The sequence below is a fragment of the Mchenga conophoros genome, linkage group LG1 (genome assembly GCF_057382185.1).
Source record: "Mchenga conophoros isolate Kocher_MC1m ecotype Shallow Benthic linkage group LG1, M_conophoros_male_GT1.1, whole genome shotgun sequence".
NCBI lineage: Eukaryota > Metazoa > Chordata > Actinopteri > Cichliformes > Cichlidae > Mchenga > Mchenga conophoros.
The window spans coordinates 33360898-33376817 of NC_140526.1; the positions used below are offsets into that span (position 1 = coordinate 33360898).

Genomic DNA, 15920 nt, shown 5'->3' on the forward strand with positions numbered 1-15920 from the left:
TTGTAGTATCAATCCACACCACACAGGTACACCAGATGGGTTTCATACTGTCTTTTAAATTCTAGGCTGGGTAAGACCTGCTTTAAAAAAAAGCTGTTCCTAGGACTTCGCTCTTCTGGACAGAGATCTTGGATGTTGTTCCTGGGATCTGCTGGAGCTACTCGCGTAGCTTGGGAATCACTGCACCGAGTGCTCCAGTTACCACTGGGACCACTGTTACCTTTACCCTCCACATTTCTCTCTCTCTCTCTCTCTCTCTCTCTCTCTCTCTCTCTCTCTCTCTCTCTCTCTCTCTCTCTCTCTCTCTCTCTAAAATATCATCAGTGTAAATTAAAATTCACCTGATTTATTTCCTTTTATTTAAAGAAGCTGAATATTTAAGACCCTTCTTAACGCTTCAAAAAGAGAAAACTGCATTAGTCTTTTAGGTTATCTTTGCATTCAAGTGGCAAAGCCACATAGTTGTCATCCATCAGGGGCAAAGAAGGAAGTGCATCAAAATCCTCTTTGGACGAGGTCAGGATGTTTAGATGAATCAGCAAAACAGCTGACCATTATATAAAAGCAAGTGGTTTAGCTGGAATTTCCAAACACACTTCAAACACAGCGTTGGATGGCTGTGGTATGTTGCCTACTAACTCTAAGGTTAGTGGTTTTATCTCTGGCTGCTCTATTCGGCGTGTCATAATCAGAGATGGGAAGTAATTACAGTAGTTACTGTAATCCGATTACTTCTTTCAAGTAACGAGTAAAGTAAGGGATTACTATTGCAAAAACGGTAATTAGATTACCGTTACTTTCCCATAGGAATGCTGCGTTACTGCGTTACTGCATTACTAAAACTGTGATTTTTTGTGAGAATGTCTCATGACAGGGATGTTAGCGAGTGCGACGTTCGTGACAACAGCTGTGTGCAGATCAACAATGGATAACATATCGAGTGCGGGAGAGAGTATGAGCATGATTCCATAAAAAGTGACAAAAACATTAGTGTCCGTTGTGAGTGGGAAGAAAACTTCTTTTTACAGCGAAAAAACCCCCTAAACTTCCAAACAAGCTCCAAGTGCGCTACGACATAATGGGAAATTCACAGAGAAACTCGCGAATTCTTCCACTGACCGCTGCGGCACACCTGCACCAGGATAAACCTCCGCCTACCCCACTCCTGCTTTACAGGTGAAAATAGAGCAAAAGGACCGCTGAGTCTTTGACTTTATTTATTTTCTGCTGTGTTTTACTTGCATCTATTTGAAAGAGTGAGTGTTAACACACAAAAAATTGATTTTATGTGCTGGAATGTGCAGAAAATAGGTTTAAATATTAAACAAATTTCTTCCAGTCAGGGAATGTTGCATATAATTAAATTTTTGCTTGATGCATAAAATTAAAAGATTAAAACTAATAAAACAAGTTTTAAAAAGGGACTTTTCCATTTGATTACATTTTGTATGGTGGATTATGTAGAAAAAGTAGGATTGGGCTGAAAGATCTATTGCTTTATCACCTATTCAGGTTGTAAATCGTGTTTTTAAAAAGTAACTAAGTAACTAAGTAATTAATTACTTTTGAAAACAAGCAATCAGTAAAGTAACGGGATTACTTTTTGGGGGAAGTAATCAGTAATTAGTTACTGATTACTTTTTAAGTAACTTGACCAACACTGGTCATAATATCCTTGGGCAAGATACTGGACCCTTAATTGCTCCTGATAAATTCTCTGGGAAATCATCATTAATCTGCGATCATCTGTGAATGTTGGATAGAAAGCACTCAGGCACAGAAAATGTATTCATATAAATGTTTGTTTGAATGAGGCTCGTGGTATAAAGTGCTTGGAGTGCTCAAGCAAAGTAAAAAAAAAAACAATATGGAGGAATCAGTCTATTTACAGCCTGTTTTCAGGGTCATTGTCATTGTCATAATGCCAGAGATTTGAAGACTCAAACACAGGATTCAGAGGCCAATGACGAGTTTATTTTTTTAATAATAAAAGTTCGTTTCACAGGAGTCAAACTCGGGAACCAAGCAACAAGTACGTTTTTCAGGAACATGACAGATAATTTCTGGATGACCGCCAGAGAGCACAAGAAGGTTAGCGTCACATAGGAACAGACTCTTGCCAGTATTACTTTTATGTCCAGAGAGATAGATAGATGGGTCACTCTGTTGAAAGACTGCAAACCATTTTTTGAAGGACATGCTGGATGGCTATGCAGCAGAACTTCAAAAGTATTAATATCCCTTAAATTATTATTCAAACTGATAGTTGTTTTTGACCCTCAGGTGGTAAACTATTGGTTTAGCAGCAGCCCTGCAATTTTATCTATGCATTTCACAGACCAGTGAAAGATATACATTTAAAAATATAGTGTAGACAGTTGCATACTGACATTTAAAAGACTGAGTTCTTCTGTGAGTCAGCAAAGTTTCTTAGGCGTCTGAACATAGAGAGAAAGTGGTGATCTCTTTGGATGATATGCAAGGCACATCTTGCCACCGAGACGTAGACACTGTCCCAGCAGAGCCAGGGGCTGCATGTGCTTGACTGCACCCTTCTGACATCACCCATCACTCTTTGGTAGCTGAAGACCTCCTCTGCCCGTCATCCTTTCCCTCTCTCCAATGTCTCTGGCAGAGTTTTGAAAGATGAAGTCTACCCTGGGGACAGCTCACCCTGCTAGGCAGAAATGCTGCCTGTGGGTCACGCAGGAACTCTGCTGCATCCAAACTCTTTCTCATTTTCCAGCAAGACAACGAGCACTGATGCAGTTGCTAGAAATTTGAATTAATTTTTAAGCAAGTTTTTCTCATTCATTCATCACTATATATATATATATATATATATATATATATATATATATAAAATATATGTGTGTGTGTGTGTGTGTGTGTGTGTGTGTGTGTGTGTGTATAGACTTGACAACACTTTTTCCTTTATTTTTTCAGTGTCTTCTTTCTTCTTCTTTGTCTTCTTTCACCCTCCCAATCATTTTTCTTTCTTTTTTTCATGCTTTTTTTGACGGTGGCTTGTAAAGCTCATGCTGTGCTGAACACTCGTACAATTGGAGAGGGAAATAAAAATAGCTTGGCATGTCAGCAGGGGTTTATGATGGCCTCTTTTCCTCAGAGAACTCATATTAACTCCTACTCACATCTTATACAATAGACTAATGGAGCAATGCCTTTAAAGCTAGTTTAGGCTGACGACTTGAGACGGGCAAAGTAGAGGTTTCAGCACATCACGATGTGGAATTTTCTCTCAGCGAGTTTTTCTCCATCCTTGGTACAGCTTGCTATGTCAAGAATTTTCAGGAATAAGCCCTCTAGTGCACAGGCTTCGAAGGCTCACCTCGTTTATTTCTGATACTTCTTCCTCCCTCTCTATTGTTGTTTCCAGGAAAGTTTCTGCCACATCTATCTACATCTATCTATCTACAGTATGCATGCTTGTACTATTGTTATTCATTTTGTCTACTATTGTTCAGTGCATTACATTGCATTGAACCTCCCATATGAGCTTAATCTCTATATAAGGAGGAGGATAGCAAACATGTGGTGCATTAATGTAGCTGTAGCACTGAGATTATTTGTTTCTGGAATTCAGTCATCTCAGTTCACAAGTTGTTGTCACTTCAGCAGAGCATCAATTTACTTAAAGAACACCAGTTTTGTAATCACCTTGTGTGCTGCTGCTTTAACGCAACAAGGGAAATGGAGCAGCAAAACAAGACGAGACAGCCCGTTTCCTCTGAGGATTTTGTTTTAGAATCATACTTTTAAAAGCAACGTAAAGACAGTTTCCTTCTAATCTTAGATGAATCTTTAAGGTCTATACAGAACTGACATGCATGGTTTATTTCTGCAACAATAAAAAAGAAAAATCATGACTACTGTTGAAATTCATTAGCTGAATAAAGATAAGCTTGATATCTTGTGGGTTTTGCATATCAATGAATCGTCCATATCCATCTTAACCATTAAAGAAACAAATAAACCTAGATTATCTGGTTATTTTTATCCTTTGCTGCATGTTAAGTAATGAGCAGCCCATCTATTTTTTGTCCATTTTTAATTAGAATATCAGACAGACTTTCAAACCAAAGACTTGCCCCTCATTCCCAGTTTAGTTCATCTCTGTGTGATTGACAGTTTCTAACAGAAAGACACTTCACATCATCCTCTGCTTGTCCACACACATCCATCATGGAATTATGTGCGGTGACAGAACAGAGTGGGTGGTGAGCGGTGACTCTTTTGAAGATACAAACAATGTAGAGAAAACAAGACATTCTTCAGTCTAAGTGTGCAGCATGTAAACGTAACACAGCAGCGAAAAAGCCTTCTGAGTCAAGGATCGCTCTTCTAAGTCAACCCCAGCATGAGAATTTTGGTTATAAATGCCTTTAGGGAAGAGAAATAAATGAAATGTATATATTTTTAATATTTTTCAGATTTTATAACCCAGTAGAGTGACAGATCAGATAGGAAGCTAAAGTTGCACATTGTGTACATCCAAACATTTTGTCATTATATGAAGTCACGTCTCACTGAATCAAATTTCAACCCAACATCCAGTTTGTCTGATGTCTGTTTGTCTGACTATACTGAGGTTAAAATACTGAATTACTTCAAAACTAAAATATAATAATTTAACAATGTAGAATTTTTTTTAGGTCAAATCCCAACAAGAAAATCTAGAATAGACTGACTGGACAGATGTCGTATATCACAAAAAAACGGGAAAATCAAACCACCCCAGATTCAATTAATGGCAAAATGAACATAAAAGTAAACATAAATACAACAAGATTTGCAGTAGTTCAGTGATTATTAAGATTTGCAATTCAATTCAATTCGATTTTATTTATATAGCGCCAAATCACAACAAAAGTCGCCTCAAGGCGCTTCATAGATACAGAGAAAAACCCAACAATCATATGACCCCCTATGAGCAAGCACTTTGGCAACAGTGGGAAGGAAAAACTCCCTTTTAACAGGAAGAAACCTCCAGCAGAACCAGGCTCAGGGAGGGGCGGCCATCTGCTGCGACCGGTTGGGGTGAGAGAAGGAAGACAGGATAAAGACATGCTGTGGAAGAGAGACAGAGGTTAATAACAGATATGATTCAATGCAGAGAGGTCTGTTAATACATAGTGAGTGAGAAAGGTGACTGGAAAAGAAAAACTCAATGCATCATGGGAATCCCCCGGCAGCCTACGTCTGTTGCAGCATAACTAAGGGAGAATTCAGGGTCACCTGCTCCAGCCCTAACTATATGCTTTAGCAAAAAGGAAGGTTTTAAGCCTAATCTTGAAAGTAGAGATAGTGTCTGTCTCCTGAATCCAAACTGGAAGCTGGTTGCACAGAAGAGGGGCCTGAAAACTGAAGGCTCTCCCTCCCATTCTACTTTTAAATGCTCTAGGAACAACAAGTAGGCCTGCAGTGTGAGAGGGAAGTGCTCTAATAGGGTGATATGGTACTACAAGGTCATTAAGATAAGATGGGGCCTGATTATTTAAGACCTTGTATGTGAGGAGCAGGATTTTTGAATTCAATTCTGGATTTAACAGGAAGCCAATGAAGGATGCCAAAACAGGAGAAATATGCTCTCTCTCTCTAGTCCCTGTCAGGACTCTTGCTGCAGCATTTTGGATTAACTGAAGGCTTTTCAGCAAGTTTTTTGGACATCCTGATAATAATGAATTACAGTAGTCCAGCCTGGAAGTAATAAATGCATGAACTAGTTTTTCAACGTCACTGAGTGACAGGATATTTCTAACTTTAGAGATGTTGCGCAAATGGAAGAACGCAGTCTTACATATTTAATATATATTTAACATATGTTTAATATGTGCGTTGAAGGACATATCCTGGTCAAAAATGACTCCAAGGTTCCTCACAGCGTTACTGGAGGCCAAGGTAATGCCATCCAGAGTAAGAATCTGGTTAGATACCATATTTCTAAGATTTTCAGGGCCGAGTACAATAACCTCAGTTTTATCTTAATTAAGAAGCAGAAAGTTAGCGGCCATCCAGGTCTTTATGTCTTTAAGACATTCCTGCAGTTTAACTAATTGGTGTGTGTTATCTGGCTTCATGGACAGATTGTCATGGTCCGGAGTCTGCGACTCCGTGTTTATGTTTAGTCTATTAGTATTCTGTGGTTTTGGTTACCTTGGGTGTTTGTATTCTTCTGTTCATGTTCCTATGTTCTGTGTCCCCAGTCTGTGTTTAGTTGGTGTGTTATGTCATTGCGTGTATGTGTTTCCTGTTTTATTGTGAAGGTCTGCGTCTTATGTGAGTGTTTTCAGTTTGCCTCCCTAGTCTCGTCACGATAATCACTCCCAGCTGTGTTCCCCACCTGCGTGTAATCTCCCTGTGTTCTCTGGGTGTATTTAAGTTGTGTCTTCTGTCATGGTAGTTGCTGGTTCGTCTGCGTTATTTTCCTCGCCGCCATTCTGTGTTTATTCCTCCAGCTTCCTGGTCATTCTCCCTGCAAGGTACCCTCGTTAGTGTTCTGGTTTTGTGTTTAGTTTAGTTTTCCCAGTTTAGAGTTTTTACCGTTCTGTTTCTCGGCACCCCTTTTGTTGTTCTTATCCGGTTGTAAATAAAGCTCATCCTCCACTTAAGCAGTCTGCATCTTGGGTCCGTTAAATATTCCACACGGCTTGCTCCGGCAAACCGTGACACAGAGCTGCGTGTCATCTGCATAGTAGTGAAAATGTATGCTATGTCTTCTAATGATGCTGCCTAAGGGAAGCATGTATAGTGTAAACAGAATTGGTCCTAGCACTGAACCCTGTGGAACTCCATAATTAACCTGAGTGCAGCATAATAAAGTCCTTTAACTGCTCGCCTGGACATGCCACTTAAAACTAGAATTCATAGTTGTATCTTTCATGGTATGCCTTCCTTGGGGGATCTGTCTTAATTTTCCCTTAGCATCACAGTTTGTCAGGTGGGAGATTTAAGACATTCTTAAAGTGATTGCAAAATGCAATGCCCCATTTGCATTGTTCTTTCTGTTCTTGGTGGTTTGGTGTTCTTGTTAGTATCAGGGACTTCATTTTATATGATCCAGAGCACAGTGTGATCTCAGTTTTTCTGGGCTACAGTAAATGCAGGTCAGATATGTGTATTCCAGTGTGAATGCCTGAAAAAGTAGTAGTTTAGGTAGTTTTATTCAGCTATCAGTTGTTAACTTAAAACAAAGAAAAAAAAAAAAAATATATATATATATATGTTTGTGAATTATTTAAAATGAATTTTCTCATTTTCACAGGCTTATGCACTGCACTCTCTGTTCCTTCTAGATGAATGGATCACCACACGGGTAATTCAGTGGTTGTACAGAAGATGCACCGAAGTGCGACAGTAGTTATCATATCTCTGATCAAGTCATTCATATGTTGTGACATCTAATTCCAGTGTGCATGGACAGGCAGCAGTCACTGAGTAACAGAATTTGTTGCCTGGAAAATGTAGTCACTTTAAACTCCCAAATTATTTATCCTTCTCACATGAAAAAGTAACAACGACGACACAGTTTCTGTCTCAATTTGAAAGCAGACATGGCTGGGGTTTTTTGTTTTGTATTGTTTTTTTGACTGATAACCTGAACTCTCAGATTAAACCACCTATTCTTTCTCGCATCCAGTCCAATACACCCACAGTCTCACTAACTATCACAAGCAGCTAATATTGCCTTGGCCTGCTAACAAGCACCCCTATCACTCCTTCCTTGTAAACCCCTGAAGCCCCCCACCCATTAGCGGTGACCCTGCTGACAGAGCTCCCAGTGTTTTAAAGGACAGGAGGCAGAGGCTAGCGCCTCCCAGACCAAAGCCTGGATTAGTTACTAATCCTTGGAGGTATTTCTCTCACTCCCCTGCCACCCCCTGCTTTTCAGGAATCTGCTTGCTGCATGACTTAAATTTTCAAGGCAAAAGAGAGATGTGGGAGACTGCAAAGCACAGAATGGAAGTCAGAGTCAGTTAATGAAACTGTTAGAGAAGAAGGGAAAAATGTATAGTGTAAAATCTGCCTCTTGGCATTCTAGTTTGGCTGCTATAGAAATGTGTGAACTCTTCTTCTTGCTAATTTCACTGAACCCCTCCTTAGGCTAGTAATTTCATTGGCCTGACATTTCTATATTAGCATTCGGTTTATGTGTAAGTGTGTAAAAAGCTTCTATTTTAAACACAAAATGTAAATACCCTGAACTTAAAGCTCAGGTATTGAAATGGCCCTGACTAACTCTGATGCTATCTGCATTCAGTGTTTCATCCCTATTTTCAGTATCAACAATCTGCACAGCATGCAAGCTACCCTCACTATGGTTAACCTGGGTACTATGAATTATAATTTGCTTAACTGTATACATATTTTATTTCTAAATGAAAATCACAAAGCCTTGCCTTCTCGTGTAACAGCTTCGATCCTTTAATCTTTAATTCAGCTAAGACACATTATCTTGTGAATGTACTTGCATGACATGCCACATTATACAAGCATGTCGCCGCTTTATATACACTAAAAGACAGGCTCTCACTCTTTTTTCTTTTATCGTGTTTATTAGCTCCACAGGTTGTGACTGGCTGGCTTTGATGAGGGCACAATAATGACGTTCATCATCATGTAACCATCTCACTAATTACCCTGTCATAATCACTATCATCAAGGAATTCGACGCCGAGTCCTCATTTGCAGAGGTTGAAATATTCACGCTCTTCTCGTGGAAGTTGAGCAGCATGAATTTTAAAACGATTACACTCCAAAAATCTCTGGAGGGACATGCAGGAAGAAGCCATTTCAATCAGTTATTCTGTTTTTTTTGTTTTGTTTTGCTTTAACAACAGTTAAAGTCTCAGAAAAAAATGGGGCACAGGCCCATAGATTATGTTTAAATAGACAATGTCATTACACATGGCATGACCCATCTGGTCAAAATAAATCAAAGCAAATACGTGTGGAAGTGACAGTTCAGTCATACTGTTGTCAGAAAGACTATAGTTGTTTATTTGTTTGTGGGTCCTCTTCCCTTTATACCCCTTCTTCTCTTTCCCCAGTAGAGCAGATTGGATTATACTGAGGACAGGCAGCAGAATTAGTGTTGGATCGCTGCGTCGCATATGCTCCCCAAGGAGCGATGGTCTTGAAGAAAGGGTGTGTGTGTTTGTGTGTGAGTGCAAGTGAGAGAAAAGCAGAGAGAGATAGAAAAAGAGAGACTGAAGCAGATGGTGGAGTTACTCAATGTTCAAACATCCCTGGGCAGTAGTAGGGTGCACATTGTTGACTCTTCGCCTGTAATAACTGAAGTCATGTTTCTTACTGCCACATTTCATGCTTTAGTGGTTGGATGATGCACTATATTCTTGTGCATAGCTCCAGATTTGCAGGTTGATAGTGTAGATCCAGAATAGAAAGGTCTACGTGTGATTCTGTGGAAGGAAGATTTTCTATGTTCAATTTTGAAGGGAAGCCTGAACCTGAGGCTGTGAAATAACATCTCTTGCTTTAGAAAAGAAGAGGAAAAGGGCAGTTATTTGATGTTACCAACTAATTCACTTAGGTATAACCAGCATAATCATGTTGTCTCTTATAATGTAACATATATTGAAGTGAAGAAGAAGAAATGTCTCATTTATCACATATTTGGGATACTGTTTTGCTACAGTAGATGAAATGTAATAATAACGGAAGCTACTTTTTGCTGTTCAGTTATTCACGAGGGGTTGCCACAGCGGGTACCTATGCATGTTTGACTTGGCAGATTTTTTCACACTGACTGCACTCCCTGACACAACTCCAAAGGGATTTGTGTTTTCTTGTGGGATTGAACCAGGCTTTATTAATAATCTGTAGCAATAATAATAATAATAATAATCCATCCATCCATCCATTTGCTTCCGCTTATCCTTTTCAGGGTCGCGGGGGGTGCTGGAGCCTATCCCAGCTGTCATTGGGCGAGAGGCGGGGTGCACCCTGGACAGGTCGCCAGACTGTCGCAGGGCTAACTAATAATAATAATTTAAAAAGTAATAAAAATCTGATTAAAATAAAATATTTCAAAATTACCAAAGCAAAATAGAATTTTAAATGGTAATAAATTGTTAAAAATGAAGAGTTGGTTAACTTTTTCAGGTGTGATCTAGTGAAAGATTACCTGTATATGTCCTCGTGGCAATGGAGCTGAGGGTTACACATAACCAGCTCTGTAGGTTTTCTTGTATGTGATTACCATCAGTCTTGTCTTACTCACATTCAGGAGCAGATGATTCCACCTAGACCACTCCACAAAATCGCCCATATGTGTTCTGCACTGCTCCTTCTCCACATTGCAAATACATCCCACCACTGCAGATCATCAGTCTATTTCTGTAGGCGGCGTGACCTGGAGTTGCACTTCAAATCTGAGGTGAACAGGAATGGATACTGCACAGCCCCCCTGTGGCCCTCCTGTACGGCACATCACCAAATCAGACAAGCTGTTGCCCCTGTCTCACATACTGTGATCTGCCGGTCAGGTAGTCAGTAATCCATGAGAAGGTTTACATGTATACTGATGTTTCCTTTAGCTTCTCCCTCAGTACCAGTGGTTGTAGCATGTTTAAGGCACTCAGTGTACAGCCCTTACTGTCTAGATAGGAGTAAGGCCTCTGCATCTTAAAGACCACGTCATATACTCCCATTTTTGGTTGCAGAGGGTAAAGTCACCACAGTCACCAAGTGTTTCCTCAAAGGGGGTTAAATGACTGTCACCTTAAATGAAGGGACTTTTTTCTTTTCATTCCCAACATCCAGTGTGTTGTTCTGCTTGAGTTTGGTGTCCTCCTGTAGGAATTCTTGGATTTCCAAAGTTTCACCTTCCTCAGGTCTTGATTGTTTCCAAACCTGAAGGATCCTTTAAAAAGGGCACTTGTCACTGGTGATTCAGGGCTTGTTGTTCACAAATCTGTCATGCATTGCTGGCTGGTACGATGATGTGTTCACAAAATCTGACATACTTTTTAATGCAGCCATACAATACTTCATAGTAACAAGTTCAGGATTGCATCACTTTTCAAACATGTACATTTGTACATGCATCATATGTGTCTTAGTGTTAGGTTGCAGTGTTATATTGTACCACTGCCCATGTTTAAGAACTTCAAACTTTGATGACACGCACTGATAAATGTATTGTTTCAACGTGACAGGGCTTCCTCGGAACAAGGCTCATAGAGAAGTCATTTTCAGAGACTGCTGTACAATCTCCACATTATCCAGCACCTTTGTTGCAGACAAAGGTGAGAGGGTTTTTTGGACCCTCTAATTTCCGAGTACATGCGAAAAAATATTTTCTGGTCTGTTAAAAAAAATAGTTAAAGTGTCCTAAAAGAATGAAAACAAAATCCATTCATCTTAGCAAAAATCCAATCTTTCACTCCAAATTAGAGAAGAGCTGGCTACAACCAGCAAGCTACCACAGCTGGTAAGCAGAGTCATAAATCTGCAATTTAGGGTAATTATCACAACAGCTGGCACATGCATACACATGGCAGGCTGATGAGTTTAGCAATGCATGACAGCACCGCCCCCAGATGTAGCTGTTGTTGGGGACATGCTGGACAAACATGGATTGTTCTGTGATTAACTCAGATGCCCTGCATCTAAGAAATTCTAATGTTGCTGAAGCAGCAGCCAGGATTCATTATACACTTAGACTCAGTGAAATAATTACATCCAGATTACACTGAAAAAAAGGGACTGGCCATCTCTTGGATTTATGTAAGCATCTTGCATGTATTTAACACAATTGCCTCATGTTTTAAAGATAAATGTAACTATATAGTGTAAAAACTACATGATATGCAGAAAGGGTGTATTAAATTGTTTATATCATGTTCAGGTGAAGTAAGTCAATAAGATAGCAACGTTAAATCTCGTGAAACCACGCGTGATTTCATCTCGCGGGCTTTGGATCGTGGTTTAAAAAATGCATCCATCTCAGTCAAGTCGAGCAGCCAACTCTACGTTTTTTGGTATGTCTTGATTTTTTGAATTAATATTTACCATATTTCAGCCAAATGTAGTTAAACGTCTAAAGTGCCGCCATGTAACATGCTAAAAAAGAGCCGTTAGCTTATTTGCTGTTTTATCTGTTATCAAAGAATTGGCGCTTTTTCATTTGAATTTGTCTTTGGCACAAGAGCCGTAATATCACATTAAACCTAATTACGAGGCACTCATAACATAATTTGGTTTTCTGTGTGAATAGATTTGTCAACTGACTCTTCAGTTACATTGTGTATTTACTGCACCGTGGTGTTAGTGAGATTTTGGACATTGAACAGCTTTAGCTAATATCATCAGCGGTATTATGCTAGCTTACATCCCTACCCCTCCTGCCCTCACCTGCTGCCCTTTTGTTTTTGTTTTTGTTTTTGTTGATGCACATTGAGAGATTACCTCTATTCTGCATTTCACCAGGAGTCAGCTGATGGATTGTGGGTTCAAGGTGTTATGGTAAGAAAGTATATTCTATTTTCGCTTAAGGTTTCTGTAACTTAATTATAATAGGTTTTTTATAATTATTAGGTGCATGCATACTCAAATAGACCACCCTATTAATACAACTGAGAAATCCAAAATCTGCCATAGGTTTGACTTATACCTGTATGTATTGTCAGAAAGGTGATTACTGGACTCACATTAATGCACACTTGAACTAAAATGAGGTTGTAACTTGTGGGTTCTTGGGTTGCAAATCAGAAATAAACATCTTTGGATTTTTTTAATCCCATAAGATCTGGAAACACAGTTTTTATTCAACAAAGCATTACTGATTATTAGCCAAGCACAGTGCCTGCTGTTATTTCAAAATAATTTTATGTCATTTCAGATGAAATGCAGCATTCCAGTGCATCCCAACCATGCCTTTACAGGTTTCTGACGGAGCTGAGTTTCTCTCTGACAGTCTGCTGAAAGTGTTTGCAAAGTGATCGGGGGAACAGGGCACAAAGCTAAAGGATGTAGCTGCCATGATGACAGTAAGAACTTTAAAATTCTTTAACTACAAAGTGTATATGTATTGCATTAGGTCAGTAAAAGATTTTTATGCTGCATCCATTGAAACAGTCAACTATTACCTGTGAGTACTGATTCCACCGAAAGGATGCCATAATTTTCGTCATGCATTTACTGGCCCACTGAGAAAAATTGATCTTTTTAAAAAAATAAATGTTCTGGAAACTATATATCCATAAAGTTGATGTCAAACAGGAACTTTTGATATTGCTTTGTAGATGCTGGTGTTGCATGTTGACTGGTTTAAGTTTTTGTCTGGGATCATTTTCTTCTGTGCTACTGAAAAGTTCACAAATCTCTGTTTTCTTTGTTATAATACTTTAGGATGACATTAATGCTCAAAGGGAGTCTCATCAAAGTGCTCCACATCTGTGTGAAAGACAATTGCAACATCTTGGTGCAGGAGTTCATGGTGAGTGTTTTATGAGTAGATTGTGGCTTTGCAACATTTTAAAATGCATTTAGTTATCCACTTGATCCTCATTGGACCAGTTAGGACCAGTAGTCCTCTTTAATAATTTGAAGTTCACATGAGGCCTGGTAGTGAACTCGGCCGCCGGCCCTTGAGGCCCCACCCCTGTATTAGGGGTCACATCAGTGTGAAAAAACTTTAAATTTGTCATTCTAGTGAACAAAGGAAAATCCCACCAATATTTAGCTTTTGTTTGAAAAAAAAAAAAAGACCAACAGCTAACCAAATTGTGGGGCTGAAAGTCTAAATTCTAACATCTTCTGAGTGACAAAACCTGGATTTCTGATGGGCCGGTGTCTTTCTAAGAAAAACTAATGTAAAGCATTTGAAATTATGTTTTTCACCCTCTCTTAGAAACTCTGTTAGACCATGAATGGCAGCATGGCAGGCCACTCTTTGGCTATAGCTATTTACTATGTTGCTTGCATTGGTTTAAATTACCCTAACATTAGAACTGGTAGATTCAAAAGAGATGAGTTTAAAAAGGAATCTTAAAGAAATGTTTTGTGTTTAACCAGGACTTGACTGAGGCCACTGCACAGATTGAGAAAACCACAATGAACATCTGTCTCCAGAGGATGCACCAGGCAATGACTTTTCTGACGTTGGCATCATCATCGAGGGTATAGTAGTTCTTCAAGATCTGGATAACGTGACCTTTGCAGTAGCCATGCTGTTTGGACCTTTTTTATTCCTTCAATATGAGTTACCCATCACAACTCTGCTACACTTTTGAGGTGATTCAAAGGGTGGTAATGGAGTTGGAAGCAACTCAGCTCTCAAGAAAAGCTCACAACTAAGACAAAACTGCTCCTGCAACGAAGCTCACTGTTATGCATGTGAGGTGACCAGCTCTAGGTGAGAAGACATTTAAATCTCACACTTGTTCTGCTGCATTTTTGAAGCTCAATTCCAGGAACAGATCGCAGGGTTCATTTTTATATACACTGCAACTGCCATGAAGACGAGCCGTTTTTTTGTTGTTGTTGTTGTTGTTTGTTTTTCCTTTTGCTCTGTACAAGTTCTCTGTCTGTTTGGCAGCATTTTTAAATTTCTCTTTGTATTTTTTCTTTCTTTTACTAGTGAAGAGATGTAGCGTGAACAGTTATACAGTCTAAATATCCCATATGGGCCGTGTGAAATGGTATTTTCAGTTTCATTCAGTTGAAGTAAAGAACGTTGAATATTTCTAAGTGTGCTGTTTTGAACCAAGATGTCACAGTATGATCAGTGCCGTAATTTTTGACAGTCACTGTATCAATGTTATTTTTGCATCTCTTGAATAAAGGTTTTGACCTGCAAGTGCTAATTTCTTTAGTTATTGGGGTAACATGGGTAATGTTAATAGGAAGGTGTTTGCCAATTCAGTAACCTAATTTAATGTTAATGGAAACTAACATTACCTCAAATTGTTTAGTTATAATTGTTGTTTAACTGAATCTTGACGTCAGAGGCCTTAAATAGAATGTTTTGTATTGTTCTTTCCCAACATTTTTCAAAAGAAAGAGTCTAATTTCTTTGCTGTGATTGATTCCAGAGAACACGGAAGAACTGACATTATTTAACTGTTGGTTTATATAGATTCAGTAGTGGAGTAATGTCAGTTTAATTCTTTACCTACTGTCAATGCAGTGAAATTAGACATTTTGTTTTGAAAGGTTACTGGTGGATGCCAGCAACCATCTTGGAAGAGAACAATACAATCTGTTATAAGGCCTCCATTTGAAAATTGTGTATTTGATACTAGAATATAATAGCAAAATGTAATTTGAAGATAACATGTAGTATTTAAGTGACCAAGTAGTATTGGGTAAAAGTTATTGAATGGTGTTGGGATAAAGTGAGAAAATTGTGAAGGATTAAAATAGTTCAAGAGCTCAAATTACTTCATCAAAACATGTTTAAGTCACATTTTATCAACACAAATTGCACAGGTTTATTGAACATGAATAAATTGTGTTAATTTAACTCAATTGTTTAAGTTGCTGCCAAAGCAAAACATCTGTGTGCAACAAATGTCCACCATTGAATTAAGTAAATCCAACAACATATTTTTTTCAGTGTATGGGGAAACATTTTGAAAATAATGAAAATGCAATATGCATACTTTGTGATGTGCATAAATGCACATTTTGCAAAGAAGTATTTTTTTCTCAGACAGTTTCATCCATTTGTAAATGATTTCCTAGATTTTTCAAAGTTGACTAAATCACTCTACTATCAGCTTCTCAGTGTTAAAGGAGACAATGACACAGAGAAAGGTGGGAGTGTATCCAGCTTTGAAAGAGTGAGAGTCATGCATGTACTGAAAAAAAAAGACTGGAGCTGCATTGCAGTTGGGTTTATTCGGGTTTCTGTTTAAAATATGACTGTTTAAACT

At 38.7% G+C, this 15920-nt stretch overlaps 1 long non-coding RNA gene across 2 annotated transcripts; it reads left to right on the plus strand.

Annotated features, from left to right (window-relative positions):
- The first annotated feature begins 11730 nt into the window (after nt 1-11730).
- On the plus strand, nt 11731-15428 carry LOC146583668 (uncharacterized). Of its 2 annotated transcripts, XR_014892616.1 has the most exons (6): nt 11731-11769; nt 11891-12023; nt 12472-12507; nt 12884-13031; nt 13393-13480; nt 14059-15428. It is a non-coding gene; the product is annotated as an uncharacterized LOC146583668 (long non-coding RNA). The 2 variants fall into 2 exon arrangements; XR_014892615.1 differs by having other exon boundaries at nt 11740-12023; nt 14059-15424.
- Nucleotides 15429-15920: the final 492 nt, after the last annotated feature.